General features: G+C 42.4%; 1 protein-coding gene across 1 annotated transcript in view; it reads right to left on the reverse strand.

Annotated features, from left to right (window-relative positions):
• Window positions 1-21,796, reverse strand: part of LOC126188545 (mucin-5AC-like) — a 129,708-nt gene that overhangs the window by 73,332 nt on the left and 34,580 nt on the right. The gene's annotated exons all lie outside the window — the stretch shown is intronic.

The raw sequence follows: 21,796 nt of genomic DNA on the forward strand, positions 1-21,796 counted from the left end.
TATGAGAAAGTTCACACTGACGCTAAAACAAAACTGTAACATAATCCTTGCACACTGCATTTTTTGCTCTGTGAAAGAAACATCAAAATTGTATGAAATTTAGCAACAAACAACGTTGTGAATGTATTTAAACAAAGCTCTGGGACATCCGGAGCAATTTCAGCCAAGCGTGGTATACGTAGACGTCTTACAATTCCTGCTTGTGGGTACTTGCGACTATATACGGAACAATCGAGCCCACCGGATCTAATATGATTGCACGTCTGCTTTGTATCATCATGAAAACACTTGACACGCCAATACTTTGTCAGAAGATTGGAATAGAATGTGTGCTTCCCAAAAAGTCGCCGACATCGTGTGGACTGACAGGGTTAGTTTCCCAGGTGGATTTGGTTCACTGGTGCTCTGTGGACACTTTCATCCGCATATCTCAGAGTGCTAGACACAATAGTAGATTGCGATTTTCATGAGTTGCTTGTTACAAATGAATTAGTTTGTAAATATATAGACTCTACTGATGTGACAAAATACTTTTTATGTTGTTTGTATCGGAATTATTACGCGTCAGCCTCTTCTTGTATGTAAGTAATTACGAACGTTTTGATCTTGTTATTAGTTACATTTACGACTTTTTAGGACTATATCTTACAGCTGGACGTATCTGTGGTTGGTTTTTTCAATCCAGCAGGCAGTTATCTGACCACTTGCGCACACATTCACGTGTGACTAGTAAATAATATATACACGTGTTTTCTGTTACCAGAATGAAAATTTCGGTTTGCAGAGGAGTGCGCTTGGATATGACACGAACTCAGGACCTTTGCATTTCGCGGGCAAGTGCTTCTGTGAAGTTTGGAAAGTAGGAGACGAGGTACTGGCGGAAGTGAAGCTGTGAGGACGGATCGTGAGTCGTGTTTGGGTAGCTTAGCTGGTACAGCACTTACCGCGAATGGCGAAGGTCCCGAGTACGAATCTCGGTCCGCCACACAGTTTTAATCTGTTACTTTGCCGGTTGTGTCGGCGATATGTGCAAGCACAGTTCTGGCTTTGACTATCATTTGTTACAATGGTGAACGTTTTGAAAGGATAATCGATTGCGTCACTGTAGTGTACTGCAGTAAGTTAATAGTTTATAGGAATGCAATATGGTTTCGTTGGGTGAAGAGACGGGTGGGAAGAGGGAATGGTGGCCATTCTTCCAGCATCGACATCATTAGAGACCAAATTAACTGACATAGTGTCGGGGGAGGGTCGCTGATTCTGAACTGGAGATCGTCGTCAGTTCGAGTCCCAACTCGTGCATGAAGATGCGTTTTAGATATTCTCTTATCATGAAAACGTCCTGCTCTTCGAGATGCGAATTTATCTTTGATGGTGACAGAAATACAAAGATGTGAGACAAATAAAAAAAAACGAAAATAAAGATCATTATTAGTTCTAATCATAAATGTCATATTTACAATTAATTGTTTGACGGAAGCTGCTTGTTGATATTAGCTTTATTTTACAGGTCCAGTTTCCGTCGTTGCCCATCCTTGGCAGTATCTGCATTATGAAGGCACATTTTTACTCGTAATATGTTTTAGCATATACAGCAATGTTTAATGCGTATGTAATTTTTCGTATTATTATAATGCGACTTGCCTAATACGTGATTGTTAATAGCGTATGCCAATGACAGTACTTTGTAATAATCGCGTAATAACACGATCACATGATTTATGGAGGTGTATACGCAATCAACAAGCGATTTTTTACTAAAATATACACAGTTCTCATTGGCAATTGCTGTACATGCAAAGACTATTTTTTGTTTAATATAATAGAAAACGTATATTGACAAACTGCCTATTGACTTCTGTCTCGGGTTCTTCGGCCGACGTTCATATAATGATTTTTCTGACGTTTCGCATGGAAGAGCTTTCTGATGTCCTGCATGTCTCATCACGAGCTATTTCACGTGGAATAGAGATCTCTACGAACAGCTGGAAGGCGTCGCCATGGGTAGTCCTCTGTCCAGTGGTGGCCAACTTCATGGAACAATTCGAAGCACAGGCACTGAACTCGGCGACTTGCAAACCTAAGGTGTGGTACAGGTACGTCGGTGATACTTTCGTGGTGTGGAGCCATGGTGAAGAACAGCTCAGTGACTTCCTAAGACACCTGAACAGCCTCCATGCCAACATAACATTTACCATGGAAGTAGAAAAGGACAAGAAACTGCTATTTCTAGGTGTGCTGGTCACAGGGGACGGCGAAAACCTGGGACACAGCGAGTATCGAAAACCGACACACACAGACCTGCACAAACTGTCAAACCACCACCCGAGCCAGAAAAGAGGCATGATTAGTACGCTCGTAACGAGAGCAGGACGAATATGTGAGCCGCAACACCTCAAACGAGAAATGCAACACCTGGAAACTGTCCTGAAGAGCAATGGGTACGCCACAAATTATATTAGAAGTGTAATAGAGCCAAACACTCGGCTAAGTAAGGAACCAGAAAAAGAAATGTCGGGTACGGCCTTTCTGCCATACATTCCCAGAGTGACGGACAGAATGGGCCGTATATTGTGCAAACATGGCGTAAAGACGATTTTCAAACCGACAAGGAAGATCAAAGAGTGTCTTAGATCGGCGAAGGAGAAAAGAGACCCACTTGCAATGTCGGGAATATACCGTATACCATGCACATGCGGAAAAGTTTGTCGGAATGACTGGACGATCCATCAACACCAGGATCAAAGAGCATAAGCGACATTGCAGGTTGGGGCAGGCGGAGAAATCGGCCGTGGCAGAGCACGCACTGAATGAGACCGACCTCGTAATAAAATTCGCCGACACGGAAGTTCTGGCTGTGGAGAAGCACTATCGCACGCGCTTGTTCAGAGAAGCTGTAGAAATACAAAAACACGCGAACAGTTTGAATAAGAAAGAGGAAAGCCTTAAGGTAAACGGATCCTGGCTTCCCGTACTGCAGCGAACGACCGTCGCAGGTAGCTAGAGGAGAACCGCACCGGAAATGACCGCAGAGAAGCCCTCGGACGTTGGCGCGCCAGGTACATTTAGTCTGCGCCCGCGAGCTCAGCTCCAGTTCACCACCGGCAATGGAGGGTGAAGCTTTGACAATGCCAGCCACTCGTGCTGGCGAAACGTCAGAAAAATCATTGTATGAACGTCGGCCGAAGAACCCGAGACAGAAGCCAATAGGCAGTTTGTCAACAAGTGGCCACGAAAGCCTTAACAATTTTGTAAAACGTATATTGTTAGTTCTAATTGTATTTTTTCTGTTAGCAAAACAACGAAGTATGTTGTCATTAAAGAATATTAGTGAAATTTCTTACGATTTTTCTATGAGCCCGGTCTCTTCACTTAAAATGTCACGATGTTTCGTTATGTATGCGAAAATTTATTTCTTCCCAAATACACTCCTGGAAATTGAAATAAGAACATCGTGAATTCATTGTCCCAGGAAGGGGAAACTTTATTGACACATTCCTGGGGTCAGATACATCACATGATCACACTGACAGAACCACAGGCACATAGACACAGGCAACAGAGCATGCACAATGTCGGCACTAGTACAGTGTATATCCACCTTTCGCAGCAATGCAGGCTGCTATTCTCCCATGGAGACGATCGTAGAGATGCTGGATGTAGTCCTGTGGAACGGCTTGCCATGCCATTTCCACCTGGCGCCTCAGTTGGACCAGCGTTCGTGCTGGACGTGCAGACCGCGTGAGACGACGCTTCATCCAGTCCCAAACATGCTCAATGGGGGACAGATCCGGAGATCTTGCTGGCCAGGGTAGTTGACTTACACCTTCTAGAGCACGTTGGGTGGCACGGGATACATGCGGACGTGCATTGTCCTGTTGGAACAGCAAGTTACCTTGCCGGTCTAGGAATGGTAGAACGATGGGTTCGATGACGGTTTGGATGTACCGTGCACTATTCAGTGTCCCCTCGACGATCACCAGTGGTGTACGGCCAGTGTAGGAGATCGCTCCCCACACCATGATGCCGGGTGTTGGCCCCGTGTGCCTCGGTCGTATGCACACCTGATTGTGGCGCTCACCTGCACGGCGCCAAACACGCATACGACCATCATTGGCACCAAGGCAGAAGTGACTCTCATCGCTGAAGACGACACGTCTCCATTCGTCCCTCCATTCACGCCTGTCGCGACACCACTGGAGGCGGGCTGCACGACGTTGGGGCGTGAGCGGAAGACGGCCTAACGGTGTGCGGGACCGTAGCCCAGCTTCATGGAGACGGTTGCGAATGGTCCTCGCCGATACCCCAGGAGCAACAGTGTCCCTAATTTGCTGGGAAGTGGCGGTGCGGTCCCCTACGGCACTGCGTAGGATCCTACGATCTTGGCGTGCATCCGTGCTTCGCTGCGGTCCGGTCCCAGGTCGACGGGCACGTGCATCTTCCGCCGACCACTGGCAACAACATCGATGTACTGTGGAGACCTCACGCCCCACGTGTTGAGCAATTCGGCGGTACGTCCACCCGGCCTCCCGCATGCCCACTATACGCCCTCGCTCAAAGTCCGTCAACAGCACATACGGTTCCCGTCCACGCTGTCGCGGCATGCTACCAGTGTTAAAGACTGCGATGGAGCTCCGTATGCCACGGCAAACTGGCTGACACTGACGGCGGCGGTGCACAAATGCTGCGCAGCTAGCGCCATTCGACGGCCAACACCGCGGTTCCTGGTGTGTCCGCTGTGCCGTACGTGTGATCATTGCTTGTACAGCCCTCTCGCAGTGTCCGGAGCAAGTATGGTGGGTCTGACACACCGTTGTCAATGTGTTCTTTTTTCCATTTCCAGGAGTGTATTTAGTCAGCTGCCTTTCATGGTAATATGTAGGACTAACAGGCAATGTATCATGCACTGGCCGTGTGGTTTTGTTATTTTAAGTGTACACTAAATGAAAACAGACTGGTGCGAGTCAGGTTCAGATGTTCTTTAAATACTGTTTTAAATTTCGCCCAGTTTGTCCTTTGCAAATTTCTCACAGTTATCGCATTGTAATTTATAAACATCTACACATTCAAATTTGCACGACTGTTGTACGTTACGACAAATTTGTGAACGTAATGTATTGCGCATAAATTATAAAATGCGGTAACTATGAGAAATTTTACATAGGACAAACTGGGCGAAATTTCAAAACAATACGAACATCTGAATCTGACTGGCATGAACCTATCTTCATTTAGTGCACACACTTAAAATAACAAAATCACACAGCCAGCGACATGACTCAAAGCCTATCTGTCCCACATACTGCTGAAAAAGGCAGCTGACTCAATTTTTTGGAAGAGAGAGAAACGAAACGTCTTGACATTATTTTAAACGATGAGGTTGATGTAAAAGAAAAATAGTTGCAAATTCCACTGGTATTCTCTTATGACAACATGTTTCTTTGTTTTGCTAACAGATAAATGGAAATTATAAGTCGGATTACATACATTCCTTTTCGTAAAAATACCTTATCTGATTGCATATATACGAATATAAATCATATAATCGTGTTATTACACGATTATTACGAAATATCATCACTTGCGTACGCTAGAAAGAATTACGTACAAGGCAACACATATTACAATGAGATGAAAAACCATATACGCTTAAAATACTATTTCATTCTCGGTAGGGCCCGTAGCGTAGAATACGTGTTACTTGATATTTTGTAACTAATGAGTCCAGGCAAGCTGCAAATAGTTAAATTATTAGTTCTTCTTCCTTACGACAATATCGCTTTACTTACAGCGCCATTCTTAAGTAAACCTGTAGATGTTAAGAGTTGGTTAGTCTACTTAGGGTTTGTAAACGTCAGTTTACATATATACTTAACGCCTACTTAGAGTAGACACCCATAATGCATCAGTGAGTAAATTGTGGACTGTCTATTTGTTGCTTGACCGATATAAATCATGGAATTTCTATTAGTGTAGAATTTCTTTCGTGAAATGCTTTTGACGTCTGGATTGACAGTTTATTCTCGTTGATGCTCTATGTTGACTGTGTAATCCTTGCCAGTCAGTGATGTTTGATAGACACCGAATTCAGTGCAGTCGTTGCATGAAATTTTGTTCATGTCTGGATAGGCAAAATCAGGAGTTTTGATTCTTCCAGATCTAGTTTTTGTCCTTAGATTGTTGTTTGTTCATACTGCTAGTTTTATAGTTGTTTTGTTTAAGATTTGGTTTATTTTATTCGATATTTGTCCCACGTATATTGTCAGTACGTATGTTGTTTTATGTTTAGTTTTCTTCTCTTGTTAATTTTTTTGTGTAAGGTTTTGTTTTTATGTTACATGTGTTGTTTAAGCAGTTTGAGCACTATAATTTGGTTGAAATATATAAACCCTACAAAATAATTTCAACCCGAATAAGCACAAACTGTATAAAAAACTCCTGAAATCTAAAAAGACTGAGAGAACGAGCTGGTTTTCACACAATCGTCGTTTTAGAACCCATGTTGATTCCTACATATATTTTTGGTCTTCAGGAAGGTCATAAAGCACGAGTAGCCAACATGCTCCAAAATCCTACAAAAATCTAACGTCAGTGATAGTTGTGTGAACGTGTTCGACTTCTAAGACGAGTCACTGTCCAGTCACGTACTCGCCTACAGAATTTCTTCTTCTTCTGCGCCCTTTCCCATGTATCTACGGGGTCGGTATTGTTTATCGGATGGCACAACGTTAATGGGCAGTCCATGGCCAGATACCCTTCCTGATGTTATTACACCCCCAACTCCTCCCCCCAGCCCCCCCCCCCCCCTCCAGGTAGAATCTGTGTACCCCACTGTCTGCGTCTGGAGCAAATCTCATGTTCAAGTATGAGAACGTTTTATAAATAGTAGTGTAGCGTGTAATAAAGACGGGATGTGGGCACCAGCCCGGCATTCACCTAGTTCGATGTGAGAAACTTCCTAAAAATCACATCCAGGCTGGCCGACTCACTAGTCCTTGTCGATCTGGGGCATGCTCACCTACAGAATAACGCAGGTGAAATGTGCCGTTAGTAAGAAAGCATTCCCAAATTTCATTCAGAATAAGTTGAACATTTCACCTGTGTGTGTGTGTGTGCGTGTGTGTGTGTGTGTGTGTGTGTGCCCTCGCAGGTCATATCAATTCTAATCAATACACATGGTGTCCCAACACAGCTTCAGCAAATCTGCGTTTGTCGCGAACGGCGGCTGTTCGCTAATAGAACCTGTTCCTCATGGCTTTGGTGTTTCTTAGAGTCCATGCCACGACGCATAGCCGCCGCCATTAAGCTAAAAGGATGTGCTACACGCTCCTAGGTGTGCGTCTCAAAATGTTTGCTCATGAATATATTATAGTGTGTTTTCCTTGAGCCTTCCAACGCTATGGTAGTTTCTAAATACCCGGTATACTGCTTTGGAAAGTACTCAGAAGCACATACTTCGGTGAATGAGGGGTATAAGCAATAACGTCTCGACCAAGTTCCACAATATCTTGTTTCGTCATGTTAACTACGTATAAGCATGCGCTTTTATGCTACAGCCGTGTTCTGGGAAGGTTTTCTGTAATTTCTGTCACAAGCAGTATAAACTGTCAGCTATAAACTCAGGTAGCTTTAGTTACACCGACGGAAAGGAAATCGTGGTACTCTCTTTATTGGTACAGTCGTCCATCAGCATCTTCTGCGGCTTTTCACGAATGTGTACAGTGAGTATTGTTCGGCTGTTATTACTCAGCCACTCCATTCTTCCTTTAATGTTTTTTGTGATGAAAACATTCGTCGTCATATATGAACCATGTCTCAACAGCAGATACAATATTCTTTGCCAGTGACACCAGCCTGTTTGTTAAAGCTGTACACGAAGTTGACCTGCAGGAGAGAGTCACAGTAGTTACAGTAGATGCCAAATAGGGATAAAATTCAGCCATATAACAAGCAAACTAGGTACCAACCTAACAGCAGAACTTGGGCAGTATAAGAGAGAGAAAACGCCCCACACTACATCTATAGGAGTATGTCTACAAGAATATTTACGTTGGCAGAAACGTATAGAATTGTTTAACAAAAAATTAAGTCAATACTACATCTCCTTAGAATTTTTAAGGATACTTATAGTGTTGATGCATTGTTACTTCCCTACCTTACACTCACGCGCAGTCAAGATATGGCATCATGTTTTGGGGAATATCAGTCTAGCCACACATTCATAATATTTCAAAAGAAAACAATGCCAATAATAAAGAGGCTGACAGAAAGAGAAACATGCAAGAATTTCTTTAAGGACTTAAAAATCATGATCGTATCTGTATTTATGGAAGTATATGTTATCTGCAGGCACGTCAGGACCTGTCAGTGTTAAACAGTGAAGTTCATAGCTTCCAAACAAGAAAGAAAAATGATTTTCGTAGAGAAATATACAAAAAAGTCATGTTCCAAAAACTGCTCTTTTATCAGCAAGAAATTCTATGTAGTTAATTATCAAACAAAATAAAAAGAATATTGGAATTTCACGAGCTTAAAAACACTAAAAATACTAGTTATAAAAGTTTTTATGGTATCAAAGACTATTTGAATCATCAACATACATAGCAGAGCAGCTTACGTCCTTCATTATAGTGAACCGAAGTGCACACACACACACACACACACACACACACACACACACACACACAATAAAAATCTAAAATTCTAAAATTGTTTCATCTACTGAATTGATTTTGTGACAAGGTTGGATACGAATCCGTTAATCACAGCGATCAGATAACAAGCAAGCATACATAGACAGAAGGTTACCCATAGATTTTCGCGGCATTTTGCTTTTAAAAATACTGAATATATAGTCTAGTCTGTTTTAGACCCTCCATGAGGTGTGCAAGTGTCCCAAATTGTTTTATGGTCACAGTCCATCTTAACTGCTAATTCTCGGTTTGGCTGTTTTCGTAGAGCGAATACTGGTTTAGTTCCATCACAACTGTCAGAAACTCGTTTACTGTTAAGAAAATTTCCTAGCTCTTCACATCACTTCAAGAGGTCACACGTCATGAGCTTTCGGACAAGTGCTCCTTGGTTATCGTCAAATGGAGACTTTCGTTTCTTAGCTACTTCCGTTCTTGCTGTGCTGTTGCCTTTGACGCCCCTGATGCCCTCTCGGGCCCCAAGAGTAATACGAGCCCGCAACGAACTTGTGACATCACACTAGTTGCCTTGCCCACATAAATCGCAAACGCTAGGCTACTTTCAGCGCCAGACGGGAAATCAGTATCTCAATGGAAAGACACCCACTAAAGTCCTTGACGTTGTTCTGTGCTATTGAGACCGTGAGTGTATTTAAGCGTGGAGCAATGAAGTATTAAAGTGATCTAAAACAGTAACTCGCTGCAGCTCATGAGAACTTCAGTGTCACGTGCTGTGACGCACGCCACAGATCCCGTATATATTATCGTTGGCCCTGTGCCAGCTGCCCAGTCCAACTCCATAAAAAGTAATGTTTTCGTTAGCGTGACCGCCGCTCCCACGTCACTCTTCCAATTGCCGGGTCCGAAGCCGTCTTCAGCCGGAAACCGCCTTTTTATTGATGGTGTTGTCAGCTACTTTTATCTCTGTCGCTTCTTTTATTACGCTATCCCAGGAAACATTTGTCTGCTCAACGATAGATGTCTCATTGAATGTAGTTAAGTGTCCGTCTTCCAGAACACATCCCGCTACCACTGTACTCGGGATACCGTAAGCGGAAATATTTATCGTGTCCTGTTCAATAGTGTACATAGCCTGCCTGATACGTAGCTGTAGATGGCGTTTATACATGGTGTTATGCTTGCCAGTTCTTCTTGGATGTGTATAAACACAAAATAATGTGAATAACGTAAAGCAAAAAGTCTCACCTGTCACCATCAAGAGCTTATGTTAGGAGGAGATATGATCTGGAATGAATACCATTAGTTAGTCTGAATCGTCGATAGACATTTCTTTGCTTCCGTAATTAGCGTCATCGCAACAGCAAGTATATACAGAGTGGGACAATAAGACTGGCCCTGGAAATATTTATAAGACTGACATGGGACTCCTTGTTAATGAACAGCTGAACTGCCGATCACAGAAAATGCTGGAAATCATGACTTCGATTCACCAACCGGTTACTGTCCCGAGTATTACGATGTGTCATTGCGTTTGAATGAGCGAGAGAAAGGAACTAATATTAGTGTTTAACGTTGCGCCGAAAATGACGTCATTAGAGATGGAACATAAGCACATATTAAGGAAGGATGGGGAAGGTAATCTGTCGTTCCCTTTCAAAGGAACCATCCGGACATTTTCCCTAATTGATTTTAGGAAAATCACGGGAAACCTAGATCTGGATGGCCGGATGGGCATTTGAAGTGTCGTCTTCCCGAATGAGAGTCCAGTGTGCTAAGAGCTAACCACTGCACCACGTCGCTCTATAACGCGGGAGAGTAGCAGGCATAATGGCCAGCTGAATGCACCAGAAGGTGGTACTTAGGATAAACACGGGGCGTATTCACTGTCGAGTGTTATACAGAGCACTATTAGCGGAAAACGTGTGAAACTGTTTGCTCGACAGTTTAAGGCTGGAAGAGTTTTGGCACAACTTTCAGCAAAGTCTGCAAACGAAAATTTTAGTTAAATGGTGCAAAAAGAGCTTTGTAGCGAATAAAAACCGTAAATACCCGTAAAGCGCTCGAATGCCAGAAAGTGTTTCCCGAGTAGAGGAAAGCCTGGAACAAGTCCGCGAAATTTCAAAGCCGGTTATCTGTACAAATAGGAATTAAAGGATCGTCGTGTCGAAACACTATCATAAAGGACCTGCTTCAGCATCCTTACAATCATACTGCTATGTGTGAGTTAATGAACAGCTGAACTGTCGACCACAGAAAATGCTGGATGTCATGACTTCGATTCACCAACTGGTTACTGTCCCGGCCCACAACCTCAACACTTTTTAAGAAAGAAAACGTGGTCCAAATAGGCTGTAATATATTCTTTTACCCGTGCTGTTACCTAATTGACATTTGTACAGCTATTCTCCATAATTTAACTGATACATCATACAATTCGGCGATTAGTTAGTCCAGGATACGCATACAGCCAAGTGTTATTCGCTGACAGCACGAACGTAAACAGCCAAACTCCACACCGGTACTGTCTCCTTTAAACGCTTTCCGGTACCAGCTTGCTCCACTTTCTCCTATGCACTCTGTTGATTCGATATCATATTTCCGTTGCCTCTCATCAGTTACATTTTATCGAACGTCAATAAAATGACACTTTGCTGTTTCCGTCTGTGTCTCATCTCTAGAGCTGCGTCAAGAAGTTACACGAAACATAGACGGACATTCCTACTGTCATTATCATCGATTGTTTTGAGCTTGCTGAAACTGGCCGCAAATTCAGTCAGTTCTGACCAGTCATGATAAATAGTGTAGACTTTACCGAGTGTGGAAACCCGCCACGGCAAATTATATTTTTCAACAGTTTATCGCGTAAAATACATGCAGGGTGGAGAAAACGAAACTGTTTTAAAGAAGAAAACTTGGTCCAAACAGGCTGTAATATATTTATTCTCCGTGCTGTTAGCTGATTTCGACTCTGTCATTTTCAAGCACTTGTCAAAAGCCTCAAGTTTCACATTACATTTGAATAACTCGCGATTTCATACGTAAATCGCTTTCACATGCGTGTGTAGCACAAACAGTGCACTAGATTACATCCATTAGTTCTAAGAGTGCTAAGCTCCTATATCACGCTATGGCAGTTTTCTGTACGTGTACTTCTAATGGAGCTTGTGGTGAGGAAGAAACACTACAAATTACATTATTAGCAGCTTGCCTGGAATCATTCATTATAAAATGGCATAAAACACTGCTGTACATATCGCAATAAATATATTATGAGAAAAATGTGTTTTTTGTGCTGTCGGAACCTACGATGATGAGAAACGACCGAAATTCACTCGGTAAAAAAAAACTACTACCAACAAGCACCTTGTGACAATAAATAAATAAATAAAAATTAAGACAGAGAGATCGAAACAGCAGTAAATGCTGGCACCCACGTTGATGCCATGTTCCTTCTCTTCTGGAAGGCGTCCGAAACAGTTCGGCAACTTCGCCCAGTGAAGAAAACATGAACGTTCGAAGTTTCAGACCATCTTGTATAATATACTGAAAAGTTCGTATGTAAATAGAACGCAGCACGTCAACCATAACGGACACACATCTTCAGATGTGAAAGTAACTTCGGAAGTACCCCAAGGGAGTGCTACAGCACCATTTCTATTTATTATATTTACAAATGTCCTAGCGAATAATATCTGAAGCTATTTCTTCACCGAGACTCGCACCGAGCTCAGCTGTCAATCATTTTGAAATGTTTCAGAAACTGCTATGTCAGCAAGGTTTTCATTGCACCTGTAGTACACACGTACTAAAGACTCAGCCAGTGATGTGGAACCGGTATCCCTCTTGCAATGCGCCTAAACTGTGTCAGCAATATATTACACACTTTTGATTTACTAATGAGTACACTTTTTCTTGTGGGATTTGTTGCAGTAACATCTATATTATTTATTTAGTACTGTGATTCAATTTTTACTCAGTCGAAATAATACATATGGATGAATACTTAAGATCCCGTAGCACTTCTGCTCGACCGTCCAGTGCCGCGATATGGAACCAATTCCTCGTCAGAATGATGCGACACTTCGGACAGAAAATTTTCACAACATTGAGAGTCAGTAGCGAGCCATGGTCGCGCAGTGGGGACACTGACACACAGTTGAAATGACTAAGCAACTCTTTAACGTCAGTCATTCATTTAGGACAGAAATAAAACATTGGGTGTGGTAGAGATACGGCGAAGCTTTCAGAAAACATTTCTTACACACACAGGAAGAAAACATGTTATATGGACATGGATTCGGAAACGCTTTATTTCCATGTTAGATCACATTTTCTACTTCTCTTTACAATCGCGGGAAACACACAGAAACAGGGCGTATCAGTATTACATGAAACGTTTTCTTACATGACATATTCAAATTACCCTCTTGGTTACGTTTGGTTAGAATGTACAGTAAGTTGCCGGCCGATGTGGCCGTGCGATTCTAGGCGCTTCAGTCTGGAACCGCGTGACCGCTACGGTCGCAGGTTCGAATCCTGCCTCGGGTATGGATGTGTGTGATGTCCTTAGGTTAGTTAGGTTTAAGTAGTTCTAAGTTCTAGGGGGCTGATGCCCACCGATGTTAAGTCCCATAGTACTCAGAGCCATTTTGAACAATTTTTTTGTACAGTAAGTTGTACTTTTCAGCTTCATCACCAATGTTTGTTGCTCCAGTTTGACGAAACTAGTGTTGACATGCCACTCACTTCACTGCTAGTGTTGACATGTGACTAACTCCATTGCCTGTGTTGTGCGGCTAATTTCATTCTCTGTGATGACAAGCGACTAACTTCATTGCTCTATTAGCATAAAAATTTCCGTGACAGATCGATGGTTGAGGTAGACAAATTGCTTGGCTTCCACGCTCTACGGACCTAAACCCACCAGACATTATAGGGGCGCTTTAACTCTTTTCTATGGCACGCCAGTACAAGATGTACAGAGTTTTGTGCCTGTATTGTGGAAGGCTGTGAAACAATACGCCATTCTCTAGGGATACATAAACGCAACAGGAATTCATTGCGTCGGCGTGTTGTGCTTGCAGCCTTGCTAACGGAGGGCATTTTGAACAATTGATTTAGGAAAGTGTTTCATTCTATGCAGATACGTTCTTTTCCTGCTGGTTTCCCATGGTCAGTGTGATTATGATGAGGAGTAGAAAATGAGCTCTAATATGTACACTACTGGCCATTAAAATTGTTACACCACGAAGATGACGTGCCACAGACGCTAAATTTAACCGACAGGAAGAAGATGCTGTGATATGCAAATGATTAGCTTTTCAGAGCATTCACACAAGGTTGGCGCCGGTGGCGACACCTACAACGTGCTGACATCAGGAAAGTTTCCAAACGATTTCTCATACACAAACAGCAGTTGACCGGCGTTGCCTGGTGAAACGTTGTTGTGATGCCTCGTGTAAGGAGAAGAAATGCGTACCATCACGTTTCCGAATTTGATAAAGGTCGTATTGTAGCTTATCGTGATTACTGTTTGTCGTATCGCGACATTTCTGCTCGCGTTGGTCGAGATCCAATGACTGTTAGCAGAATATGGAATCGGTGGGTTCAGGAGGATAATACGGAACGCCTTGCTGGATCCCAACGGACTCGTATCACTAGCAGTCGAGATGACAGGCATCTTATCCACATGGCTGTAACGGATCGTGCAGCCACGTCTCGATCCCTGAGTCAATAGACGGGGACGTTTGCAAGACAATAACCATCTGCACGAACAGTTCGACGCCGTTTGCAGCAGCATGGACTATCAGCTCGGAGACCATACCTGCGATTAGCCTTGACGCTGCATCACAGACAGGAGCGCCTGCGATGGCGTACTCAAAGACGAACCTGGGTGCACGAATGATGAATCCAGGTTCTGTTTACATCATCATGATGGTCGCATCCGTGTTTGGCGATATCGCGGTGAACGCACATTGGAAGCTTGTATTCGTCATCGCCATACTGGCGTATCATCCGGCGTGATGGTATGGGGTGCCATTGGTTACACGTCTCGGTCACCTCTTGTTCGCATTGACGGCACAGTGGACGTTATATTTCAGATGTGTTACGACCCGTGGCTCTACCCTTCATTCGATCCCTGCGAAACCCTACATTTCAGCAGGATAATGCACGACCGCATGTTGCAGGTCCTGTACGGGCCTTTCTGGATACAGAAAATGTTCGACTGCTGCCCTGGCCAGCACATTCTCCAGATCTCTCACCAACTGAAAATGTCTGGTAAATGGTGGCCGAGCAACTGGCTCGTCGCAATACACCAATCACTACTCTTGATGACATGTGCTATCGTGTTGAAGCTGCATGGGCAGCTGTACCTGTACACGCCATCCGAGCTCTGTTTGAGTCAATGCCCAGGCGTATCAATGCCGTTATTGCGGCCAGAGGTGGTTGTTCTGGGTACTGATTTCTCAGGATCTATGCACCCAAATTGGATGAAAATGTAACCACATGTCAGTTCTAGTATAATATATTTGTCCAATGAATACCCGTTTATCATCTGGATTTCTTCTTGGTGTAGCAATGTTAATGGCCAGTAGTGTAAATAAAGCATTTCTGTACCTATATCTATATAACACATTTTATTTCTCTACGTATGAGATCGGCCATACCTTTGACCCGTATATTACACTGCATTACTAAGATTCATAAGATTGTTCTTAAAGAAATCAAGAATAGTTGCAGGCACCAGAAAGTGATGCGTGATGTTAAAAAGTTCAGATTTACCTAATCTTCTTCTACATTATCCTCCACGAATATCTTTTTCCTCTGAGGATATCTTGCTGAAGAATCCGATCATATTCCAGTCGGGGCTCAACGTAGTACGAATTCGGATTCGAGATGCAGCTTGACGTATTTTTGGTTCGTCAAAACGCTCCTTTATAGCACTGTTAACTAAAAGACTCATTCTTATAATATTTCTATGCTGCATAATTAAGCCGTTTTCCGCCGTAGGTATTCTCCTAGAAGAGGAGAGGTTAGAGTTTCGGGTTCATATCCCATTCTTGCACAAAGTTATAATATTCCTGGGAGTTCCATTTCTACCTAGATTAGGTGAAAGTTCCAACATGGTTTTTCATTACAGCTGGTTCAGCTTTAGCTAAAGTCTGATAAATTTAATGGAAGGCCATATTTGTCTTGTAAGCGACGGTACAAATTTGGAGAAAATATAACTAAAACAAATGCAAATGAAACTTGTAAGCGCTCATTTCAGTAGACAGTTCGCAGTGATCCACCACAAAAGGAGAAACACGCAAAAAATTATGTGGGTAAGAAGGCGTGTATTGTTAATTAGAAGTAAGCCTCCACCCGAAGGTTCTTTTGTATTCTACGTAGGTTTAGTAACAATTTTTTATAAATAATTCCGTGTAGATAGCGTAAGGAGCTAGATGGAATTATTTGTGATGGTCATTATGATCGCCGTAACACACAAGAAATTTATTTGCCTTGTTAATAAGTTTAAATGCTGTGGTCCTAATACTAGTCCTCTCCCTTTCATCGACATGAGTGAGGCCGAGTGAGAGATGCGAGAAGTATGATACAGGTGACGAGATACCTTAACAAACTGTGTGTATACCAAATTGAGGTCCGGAGAAAATGGCTTTAATAATAGTAGAAGAGCTGTAGGAGGATACAGGATGACTTATTCAAAATTTCTAGTTGTTGTGACAAATGGCAGCTTGCTCCAAATGTAGAAATACGCGAGTTAATTCAGATGAGTAGGAAAAACCCTCCCGTAGTGTTCGGATACAACGTTAGTAATCACCCAGATTATATATCTGGGCGTAACTTTGCAAAGCGAAATGAAATGGAATGAAAACGTAAGAACAGCAGCAGGGAAGGCGAATGGTGGACTTCGGTTTATGGGCATAATTTTAGGAAAGTGGTGCTCATGTATTAAGGAGGCCGCGTATACAACGCAGTGCGTCCCATTCTTGAGTACGAGTGTTCGGGATTCTCATCAGATCGGGTTAAAGGAAGACATCGAAGCAATTCTGAGGCCTGCTGCTACATTTGTTACTAGTAAATTCAATCAACAAGCGAGTGTGACGAAAGTGCTCTGTGAACACAAATGGAAATCCTCGGAGGAGAGACGACGTAGTTTTCGCGAAACACAATTGATAAGATTTATAGAACCAGTATTTGAAACTGACTGCAGAACGATTCTGCTGCCGCCAACGTATATTTCGCATAAGGGCCACGAAAATAAAATAACACAAATTAGGGCTCGTACGCATACATATAGACAGTAGTTTTTCCCTCGCAGTCCGCAGCTCGTGGTCGTGCGGTAGCGTTCTCGCATCCCGCGCCCGGGTTCGATTCCCGGCGTGGTCAGGGATTTTCTCTGCCTCGTGATGACTGGGTGTTGTGTGATGTCCTTAGGTTAGTTAGGTTTAAGTAGTTCTAGGGGACTGATGACCATAGATGTTAAGTCCCATAGTGCTCAGAGCCGTTTGACCCATTTTTTCTCTCGCTCTTTTTGCGCTTGGAATGGGAAAGGAAATGATTAGTCAGTCGTACATGGTACCGTCCGACAGGCACCACGGTGGCTTGGAGTGTATGTATGTGGATGTAGATCAATCACCACAGACCGTTATCACAGATGTTGGCAAGTTCTTTCGCCTCGGTTCCCTTCCTGGCGCTTTTTGAGAGGAACTATCAATGATATGGACCTGATTCTCATCTTATCGTTTCCTTGAGCTCCGTACCCATTCATAACAACGCTAAAATAGCGCTACACTGCACAGGCACTCTACGAAGCCAAACTGTTGACGGAGGTATACATCTGAAATTCTGTACACGGTATGAGACAGGACTCATCCGTCCACAGCTGTACCACTGCAAACCTGTCTGTCAGTCCAAAAGGGAAAGGTCACTTACCTCGTACATTGCGTTGTGTGTGTGTGTGTGTGTGTGTGTGTGTGTGTGTGTTTGCGTGTCTGTAGGTAAGTGGGGGCCGGTTAGATTAGAAACCGCTTTGAGCTCTTTGGTTAAGTACCTTTGTCCTTACGAGTGGCGAATTCAAATTATTTTCAGTGCCCCTCTAAATGTAGAGTAATAAAGCACCAACTTTCTGAGATGACGGTCTCTCACCGCTCGTTTTGTGCAGCCTAGTGGCTCTAAGTGTGCCAGGTGTTCCGCGTTGATGCTACACGATATCCTAACGGTGAATGTGAAATTCCTGCAAACAGAGAACAGTCAGAGGGTAGAATCCTCCCAGACTCGTGTTTCCGGACTTGACCTCGTTTCAGACGTTCATCCTGGTACAGTGCAACTGACAACACCAACTTGTCACATAACACGTTGCCGTATTTAAGGGGATACGGAATCACCTATCCCCGCAATGTTAATATATGCCTACTATAGGGAACATTTTCTCACAAACTACTGGAGACAGAGAGGTAAAAATTTTACTGTATGTGCATTCATATGTTACAACAATACTGAAACAACAGTTTATTGTCAAAGTATTTTCTTACAGAGATATTGTACATTTATTTTTAAGTAAATTTTTTCCATCGCTTTTTACTAGACTATCACCCCTAAGTCTTTTGTAAATCAAGTAATTAAAAAATCGTTGTTTCAGTATGTAATAGGGACCTATGTCACTACGTCATAAAAATTTCAGACTTCTAGGTTGACCAGTACCTGAGATAATGTTCCTAGATGAAGTAAAAAGTAAACTTACGGGAAACGGAGAAAGAAGATTAAAACATTCCTGATCCGTAGCTAATACCCCCTTCACAGTCTTCATAATCATCTTCAAGTCTTCTTTTGGCACCCCTCTGCACCTGTCTTGCTTTTTTCACTAATGTCTTGATTATATTATCAGCATGCCTTAGTCTGTGCTGATCTAAAAAGAACATAGCACGTACCGTACGGGAACCAACACACATACCCAACTTTTGAAGGACCTGGCATTTAGTTATATTTCCAAGATTGAAGGTTGCCACAGCATCATACACACCAAAATGTAGTGTATTAATTCCGACAAACACTGTTTTTGGGAGACGATGCCATATCACACTATTCAAGCACTCGTTGGGGTTCTGCGTTTTTCCGTGAAGACATTTCATCAGAAGACTTCTGTCAGCCAGATCTCTGAAAATGGGCTTTATTTCTGCCATGATGGCTGATGGTAGACTGTGGTGGTGAATGTATTTCTCTCCTGTTGTTAGTCCCCTATTGTATTTACACCAGCTGTTTTCACCTTTGGGGCACAAACCATGTTGTGGATGCTCATCCGTGGATGCGGTGTGGAAATATAAAGCCCATATAGCTCTCCTCATTTCTTCAAGATTGCCTGTATTTTGCCTGATTGCAAGGCCATAGCAGTTCTGAATGTGGTCTATTATGGAATCAGTCAATCTTCCTCTGCCATCCAAGGTTTTCCCATCATCTAGTTTTTTCCCTTTCATAACTGATTTTAACCTTCTCAGCCTGGCACCCATTCTCTTCTGCACATGTCCTATACATTCAAGTTTGCTTATATTTACACTGTTCCCATATGGTTTGCTTTCCAAAACTTCTTTGAATGCTTTAGAGTCACCATCTCCCAGATATTTGACATAGCGAACATTATACCACTGTGAAGAGCGATGAAAAATTTTCTTCACCCCAGCAACCTCCATGCCACCACTACTACCATAATAATTAGCAATACAGTCATCACTGTGTTCATTTTTCAGCCTGCCTGTGCACCTACAGTATTTAGACATTATTGCAACATCAATAACCTTGCCAGTATCAACACTAGTTGCTGTTACAACACCATTGTTGGAGGTGTGGCCCCTTTTCTGCCACGTGCCATCAAACGCCACTGTGAGGTCACGACTGCCGTCATTTTCTTCCACTGCTTCTTCCACAGCAACCTGCATTGACTTCTGTGCTACATCTTCAACTGCAGATCCTAGTACATAATTGTAAGCTTCAAACTTTGAAGGTGCACTTGGAAGATTTAGAACACCACATAGCATATCACCACCTGCTTTGCCCTTACCAATTGCTCGCAATCCATAAACTAACCTAATATTTACACTATAAAGTTCAGTTTTCTTGTATCCATTATTTACAGTTACTGAAACCGAACTTGGAAACTTACAGCTGTATTTACAAACACTGCATATTAAATTAAACTGGGCAGCCAGGCCAACATGGGATTCTACTTTCAGAGAAACGTTTCCATGACATTTTTTGCAGCACAAACTGTTTTCAAGAGCTTCACACAATATATTCGTATCAATGAGTTCAAAAACTTCATTCCCTCTATCAAGTAAATTATATTTCTCTTCCAAATCTCTTAGTTTTTTATGAGAAGCACTGTTTTCATTTGGTGTAAGTTCGTTCGGCAAATCAGTAATAAGTGGATTCACATTTTCCAACAGTGATGATGATGAACTGCTTTGCTTTGCTAATGAATCATTATTTCTTTTCTTTTGCCAGTTCACACGCTTTTTAAATACTTTTGCTTTAGCTCTAGGCATTTTCACTGCGAAAAATGAAGCACTAAATACGAAATAACTCAACAACAACTACTTTCTTATATCACACTGTTTACAAAACAGTCCCGCCACAAAGTCAAAGAGTAACTTGAGGAAACCAGAGAGAAACATTTTCGGGCAACTAGTGTATAAATAGTCGCTGGAAACCGGGATATTTGAATTCATGTCACTTTAAAGGTACTGCCAAAAAGTTCATGGTCAGCCACGAGAGACGTGTATAACTAAAGCGCAATACCCGATCTCACAAATATATAAAAATAAAATAGTTATAATTGTAGTAGAGCTATGTATGATACGTCATTTTAAAGAGGAAACATGGCAGAATATAATACGCCAATAAAAAAAATTCGATTTTTTAACCCAAAATCCGATTCCGTATCCCCTTAATGCACAAGATTTAAAATGCGAACGAAACTCCGGATGAATATGGAATTATTCACGTAAAAAAGTGACTTTCTGAAAGTTATGTAATATTAAAAGTAAACTATTAGGTTGTTGTGCTTTCCAAGCAACTACAGCCTCAAAAAACACGTAGAAGAAAATACATTAGGTATAAATTCATAAATATGACTGTTTCTATATTACCATTGAAACAATGGTTTTTTTTTTAAGTTTGGAGCTTTCTAGCAGACAAGACACTAGACAGTTTACTGACGGTGCCTTTACAATCGCTGTGTGCTGTTGGTGTTGTTTTTAATTCTAGCACGAAGTATTATGCCACAAAAACACGTGCCACCGCTACGTTTTTCTGACAATTACATCGTATGTCTTCGCTTTGTTAAATACAATTACTGTTATTCGCTAACTATGAATTTCAAGGTTTGGGACTGAAATATGTGAAAGACGTATCCTTTAGTTCTGTTCGGACGACCCTAACGCATGCCTTAAAATTTCATGCGTACCAGTGATAAACCAAAACTCATGGAACGTAGATCGCTTAGAAGCTGTGTGTACACTATCGAATTAAATGTATCCAGACACCGCTACGTAAAGCGGAAATGTCTAGTAGATGTCACGACAAGCGGAGGACTCAACAGTATAAAAGGAGGCGGGGAGTATTGCATTGTCATTGGAGAAGCAGTTAACAGTAGAATGGGTCCGTCAGGTGTGCTCAGTGATTTAGAATGTTGACTAGGCACTAGAATATGTCACCTCCATAGCAAAACCATCGGGGTATTTCACCCCTTCTAAAGCTGCCCAAGTACACTGTTACTGATGTGATTGTGAAATGGAAACGCGAAGGAACAACCACACCTATACCAAGACCAGTCGGACCTCATATAAAGGCCGACAGGACCGTCGATCATTAAGGATAGTGATTGTAAAAAAGAGAAACAATTAAAATCGCTCAAAAGAGGAAAGGCCTCTGGACCTGATGGGATACCAGTTCAATTTTACACAGAGTACGCGAATGAACTTGCCCCCCTTCTTGCAGCGGTGTACCGTAGGTCTCTAGAAGAGCGTAGCGTTCCAAAGGATTGGAAAAGGGCACAGGTCATCCCCGTTTTCAAGAAGGGACGTCGAAAAGATGTGCAGAACTATAGACCTATATATCTAACGTCGATCAGTTTTAGAATTTTGGAACAC

The sequence above is a fragment of the Schistocerca cancellata genome, chromosome 5 (assembly GCF_023864275.1).
Source record: "Schistocerca cancellata isolate TAMUIC-IGC-003103 chromosome 5, iqSchCanc2.1, whole genome shotgun sequence".
NCBI classification, from domain to species: domain Eukaryota; kingdom Metazoa; phylum Arthropoda; class Insecta; order Orthoptera; family Acrididae; genus Schistocerca; species Schistocerca cancellata.